A 6,737-nucleotide genomic window follows, 5' to 3' on the forward strand; every position below is an offset into this window, starting at 1 on the left:
TAAATTCTTTAAAATATTTGTCTAGGCGCTCACTTTTCTTAGTATATACCTTCTGCTAAAACACTAACTATAAAGCTGTTCTCTAGTGTCTACATTCCAGAAAGAATTTTAAAACCTTTTGTAATTTGATGGTCAGGCACAGAGTATTAAGTATTTATAGAACTGGTTTCTTGTTTGTTTGCTTGTTTCCTTTCTAAAAATGGATATCTCCTGGTGTGTACCCCCTGCTTCCTCCATCTGCTCCAGATGCCGCTTTTGCACTCCTTCAGAGCAGACCTGGTTCCTCTTTTGTGAAGCAGCAGCCAGAGAGACTCTGGTGCGTGCCATGGCCGATGAGAAACCGAAGGAAGGAGCCAAGACTGAGAACAGCCATCATATTAATTTGAAGATGGCAAGGAAGGAAGGTTCTGTGGTGCAGTTTAAGATTGGGAGGCAGACACCACTTGGTAAACAAACAAAAGCCTATTGCGAATGACGGGATTTATCAATGAGGCAGATCAGATTCCAGTTTGATGGGCAACCAGTCAATGAAACAGACACACTGGCACCATTGGAAATGGAGAATGAAGATACACCTGATATATCCCAGCAGCAGACAGGAGGTGTCCACTAAAAAGGAAACCAGCTACTTTACTCCAGGATTTTGTTATAGCCCAAGACATTGTGACTACCAAAGTATAGTTTTCTCTGTCCTTTCATTTCCCCATCCTCATTCCTTAATTGTACATAAAATAATCAGTGTATGTGCACAAGCATATTTTTCTTTTTGGTCCCCCCACTTTCTTTCTATAGCTGATCTGGATCATCCATTTTATCCTGCCCTCAGACATGGAGCTCTGCCTGTAGCCCAACCATAAAAGTACATTTTGGGGATGGTTCTGGAAGATAGTAGCATTTTAATGAGTAGATTCAGTAAATAACTATACTTCACCAGTGGGTATCATCCAATACATCATTCATATTCATTCTCATAATCTAATATCCCCCCCCAGTCTCTCAACTAAATGGCCAGTGTTCTGTTTTGGTTGACATCAGATGGAGATGGTCTGGAGGGAAGTTCCAGTTCTGTGAAAATCTCCCCTCTCTCCATGAGTGGCATGCTTGTTCACCTTCTATCTCTATATTTCAGTAAGTTGTTTTTCTTCCATTGTTTTAGCAAAAGAACCCACACCATAAAATCCTTGCACATCTTGTTCAGTTGGAGAATTTCAATGTTTTCATTTATCATCATAAAGCCAAGGGCAACTGTATAACTTTTGGGTACATACCTGTTACATGTAGGGCAATCTGTCTTTAAGTAGGGGTAAATTACTCTTGAACAAAATGATCCTGAAGAGTTTTCCCTTCAAGGCAAGCATCTTGTTGTTTAAATAAACTTCTTGTTTAAAATGAAAAAAAAAAAAAAATCAATACCTCCTAACTGTAGCCTGTTACCGCTCTGTCTTTCACAGCCATGCTGTGGTTTGGGGGTTGTTGTGTTTTAAGTGACAAATGATTGATGTAATCTGGCATGATTCATTACATGTCAAGCAGCAGCAGAACATTTTAGAGAAAAAAAATATTCATCAAAATCTAGTACTGTAGAAATTGCTGCTTGAAGATTCTTTCTTTGGGTTACTTTCATGTGTGATAAAACAACACCTTGCTGACATCACAACCCATGTTTTGGGGTTTTGTTTTGTTTTGTTTTGTTTGGAAGTGTAGTTAATAAAATGGCTGCAGCTGAAGTCTCCCTGTTACCTCAGGGTAACACACTAAGTATCAAATGAATACCAAGCAACCTACCAAAGGCTTTCCCATTTACCTCCAACTGAGAGACATTCATTTCTTGTCTTAGGAACGAGGGGAGGGGGAGGACTCGGAATCCAGGAGTGCTCCACCCCAACACAAATCATAACTTTATTGTGTGATTAAGAAACTCTAGTTTTAAAGAAATGTTTTATTTGCATACTAAACCATCCTTTTAAAAAAACCACAATATCCTTCTTTCTAAGCCAATATTCCCATTCTGTTTAAGCCCATTCAGTAGTTATATGAAGCCTCATGGTAGTTAGTCCTCAAATGTCTTTTGAAGTGATTTTGCAAATATTTGGTGTTCAACTAACTCTTTCCATTATAATCCTATCAGTCAGGAGTTATTTCTTTATGCTAGCCTTACTATGAATTATTAAAAATGCCACAATTTCAAAAGGTTTGAGCAAAGGTACCCATTTAAATATACATATTAAAATTCACAGTGGTATTGATTCAAAAAATAAAAGAAGAAAGAAAGGTCCTTCAGAGTAGCCTTCCCGGCTTGTTATTACCCAAACATGAAATTTCTCTCCTGCCTCAGTGTTATCCATGCTACTGGACACACATCCCATCGCCCACCAGGTATCCTTTTACCTGCCATCTCCCCACCCACCCTCCACCGTCTTCATACTGTATCCAGAAGCAGTCATTCCAATAATGGTTGTCCATGCCAGTCACTGCACAAGGTGCTTAGGATCTAGAAAGAAAACAAAATAGGAAAAAGGCAAATGTGAGAGGAAATATTTGTGGTGGGTGTTTTGATAAGTACTAGGGGGGAGAAAGTGAAGGTAGAGGAAGACCACATTTGTTGATTTACACAAAGGACATTTGAGCGCAGGCTGCACCTACTGGCAGTATACCAGGCATGGTTCTAGCTCGAATGGGAAATGAAGCAAAGGAGACGTATACACTAGCTTATCCCTTACTGCTGGAGACAGAGACCTCAATGTAATGAGTTTATGAAGCATCCAGGGCCATGATAGGGGGTGTAGCCCTGCGGAGGCTAGCCATTGCTTTCAAGCATGCAGTCAATCTTCCTGTCCAGTCCTTTAACCATCCAGTAATACTCATGAGTGGCTTCCTAGCTGAGTCTTTAGTGTTGCTTATGCTATTCTGGTACCTCTGTCTTTCCCAGGGTTCACACCCAATGCCTTCCCCAAGGGAGTATAAGCCTCAAACACCTGGGGCAGCCTTGCAAACTTATGCAGTCTTCTTGCTTGAAAAACAGGTGATTCCTTGCTGTCCACTTTACTGAGCTGTTCTTTGCAGATTGTTTCATCATCTTGTAAAGAGGGCTAAGGACAGCAAAGGGGGAGAAAAAGTCAGGGCCACACTAGGAAGTGGAATCCCGGTTGTCTTCTCGGTGGTCCCACTGCCTCTTGGGGATCATTTTGGGAAGCCTTAGTGAGTTAGAGGGATTGGCCATGCCACTTTCATTCTCCAGGAGCAGGGAGGGACATCCATGGCTTGATCTCACCTTTCCTATAGCATAGTCTGTGAGTGTTAAGGTAGTCAACCGTCAAACAATCATGAACTAGGAGAAGAAGCAAAGGGGTTGAAGAGGTAGCTCAGTAGTAGAGTGTCTGGATAACACGTGCAAGGCTCTGGCCTTGATTACTAACAGAAAGGAAAGAAGGGGACAGAAGAAATGGGAGAGGAGGGGGACAGAGGATGGAGAAAAGGGGAAAGGAAAGGAAAAAGAGACTAGAAGTTGGGATGTATACTCAAAACAGCCAATAAAAACATACTAGCTCCCTGCTGAAACTAGTGGAGACACGCTTACATAACTGCTGTAGCTGTGTTACATGTTCTACATCAAAGGATACACGTATAGGATATTTCATGCAAGAAATGAAAACTTTCTGAAAAACCCATTGGAAATTGCAGCGTCAAAAATCAGAATGTGATTTTTAAAATCAGAATGCTGTTTTTAAAAGTCATAAGAGAGGCTAAATAGAAAATTGGCCATTATACACTAATGAACTGAGGAAGGCAGGTCAATGAGAGAGGTCTTCGCTGTGAAGCTTGGAGAAGGAGAAATCTAAATACACACAGAGTTGTCAGATAAGACCAAGTGGTCCAATTGTGTAAGTAGAATCTGGTAAGGAAAAGAGAGACCAGAATAGAAAAATGTTTGAAGAAATGATGTTGACTGTCCCCAAGTGTAGTGAAAAACCAACACATAAAATCCCAAATAATTCAGCCACCATCAGCCAGTATAAATACAGTGTTAAAGCACATTCAGAACACAACAGTGAAATATTGCATCAGATCAAATTAAATAAGTTTATTGGAGACTGTCTTTGAGCCTAACTTACGCAATGCAAAATTCCTACCAAAAAAAAAAAAATAGAACATACACATTTCCTAATTCTTATTAACCCCCTTTTAAGAGGAATATTTTCTGAATGTCCTAGTATGCTGTCCACTACTGTGATAAGTACCGTGATTAAAAGCAACTTGGGAGGAAAGATTTAGTTGGTTCACATCTCCAGACCATACCTTATCACTGAGGGAAGTTAGGCTATGAACTCAAGACAAGAACCTTGAGGCAGAAGCTGAGGCAGAGGTCATAGAGGGCTGCTGCTTACTCACTTGCTCCCCATTACCTGCTCAGCCTGCTTTCTTATACAACCCAACCCCATCTACACAGGAGTGGCATCACCCATGCTGAGCTGGGCTCTTACACAGCAGTCACCAAACTCACCAAACAAGACAACACCCTACAGACTCACCTACAGACCAATCTGATGGAGGCAACTCCTCAGTCAAGTTTTCCTCTTTCCAAGTAACTCTAGTTTGTGGTAAGGTGACAATAACTAACCAGCACACCTAAGACTGAACTTTGTCCTCTACACATAAATGCACTTGCACACACATAAGCATGCACACACAAGCACAGGTGTGCACACACACATTCACCAATAAGATTGTCATTTTAAAAAAGTTAATGTAAAGTCATAGCAAATTATAGTAGGCTCCAGTTCTAAGAATAGGTGTCTCTGCATCTAGAACTAAAGACACTTTGACTCCAAAAGGGAGGAAGTCATATGAACCTGGAGGTAGGTGCTGGCATGAGGCAGCTTCAGGGCAGCCCAAGGGACTGCCAGCAACAGTCAGAAGCTGAAGGAGGCAAAGAGTGCTTCTCCCTAAGGCTTGAGAGAAATCGTGGTCTCATGGACACATGTATTGGTGGACTGCAGAACTAACTCCTCAACAGAAGAGAATAAAGGCTTCCAGCCGTAGGGGACCACTACATATAGGCATTGGCTTGACTCACACACAATTCCTGTTTCCTGTGAATATGAAGGTGAAGGCACTTCCTAAAATTCAGCCTATCCTGACTTTCTAAATAGTGAATAAAGTCAAAGAAATGTAAATGTGCCCATCTAAGGTCACAGGGCTGGAGATGAAGCCAGGGTTAGATCTCACATGGTCTTGATCTGCCTGACATAACATTTAGTCGGCACTGCAAAGCGTGAATGACTTTGCTGAATCAAGCTCTGCCTTGCTTTTTCTTATACTATCATTGCATTTTCATCTACGTCACACTCCTCATAAGACAGACAGATGTTGATGACTGTCCACAAGATGCTTCTGGGAAGGTGGTGAATCTTGACTTGGCTTCTGTGTCTGTAGTCTGCAACATTAAACTAGTGTGAGCACCTTTCTAGGAAACCTGGAGTTTGAAGTAAGCACTCTGTCAGGTGCATCATAGAACTTACATAGTTGCTTGCTACTGGCCATTTGGTATGACCAGTATTGTGGATTTTGTTTTCTACTCTGTTAATTACCTGAAGTAAAATCAGAAAAACATTAATTGGGAAGTTTTGAAAAGCAAGCGTAAGTTGTAAGTTACATGCCATTCTGAATAGTGTGATGAAATCTTGGACCATCCACATCGTACCAGGCATCCTTGTCATCTTCACTCTGCCGTATCCAAGCAGTATACACTACTCAACTGCCAGGCTATTAGTAAACACCCTAACCATCAGGAAAACTACCAAGATCGGGTGGTGCTTTTGAACAACTAATTTACTTATTGAATAATGTCTCCAAAGGGCAAAATGTTGGAAATTCAAATATACTACAAAGAAGTCATAACAAGATCTTCTGAAGAGAAAGGGGGGAGATACTTAAGATATACTAAGGGAGAAACTACATATAGTTTTCATTGCCATGTTTATTATAATTGCTCTGTTCTTGTTAGGCTTTGCTGCTGATCTTTGACTGTCCCTAATTTATAAACTTAGTCTTTTTCTTATGTAGTTGTATTTGGGAAAACACAATGATATAAGGGGTTTGGTGCTACCTGCCATTTCAGAGGAGCACTGATGGTCTCAGAACATCCTCCCATGTGTGAGGTAGGACGGCTTGAGCACACACACAAGCACAGCAGCCTCTGAAACAGCAGAATCCTTAGCCCCGTTTTTTTTGGCTCCCTTTTAAAGCATTTCTTTCTTTATTCATAGGCAGGCCCATTTCACCTCCACCTCCCAGGACAACCATTTCCAGCCTCCAAAATGCTCTACCTTTATTCTCTACAAGTTTGCCCAGAGAATCCCTGCCTGTTTTATTGAACAATGGAGCTGAGGTGGAGCCCTTTAAATGGACAAATACTAGACAGATCTCTCCCGCCAGATTCTGGACAGCTGCTGTCTCTCTCCTTCCTGATCTTCTAGGACTCCTATTACCAGGGGCCTTCCAGAACTTTCTTTGAGGTGGGTACTATGTGACTGCCCTGAAGAAATGCACATAGTATAAACTTTCTCACTTCAAAGAATTGGTTAATCCTCTGAGATCTATCCTCGGGCTCCCAGATGAATAATCTGCTTAAATTGGGGGGTTTGTTGCTTGAAAAGATAACTGTGAAGGGGTAAATAGGTAATATGAAAAACAGGGCGTGTCAGTTAGAAATTGTTCTTGCATGTGCCTTGAAACAA

The 6,737-nt window shown here is 41.2% G+C and overlaps 1 pseudogene; it reads left to right on the plus strand.

Moving 5' to 3' along the window:
• Positions 1-325: 325 nt before the first annotated feature.
• On the plus strand, positions 326-613 carry LOC118580667 (annotated as a pseudogene).
• The last annotated feature ends 6,124 nt before the right edge of the window (positions 614-6,737 follow it).

Source organism: Onychomys torridus, chromosome 3 (assembly GCF_903995425.1).
Source record: "Onychomys torridus chromosome 3, mOncTor1.1, whole genome shotgun sequence".
NCBI classification, from domain to species: domain Eukaryota; kingdom Metazoa; phylum Chordata; class Mammalia; order Rodentia; family Cricetidae; genus Onychomys; species Onychomys torridus.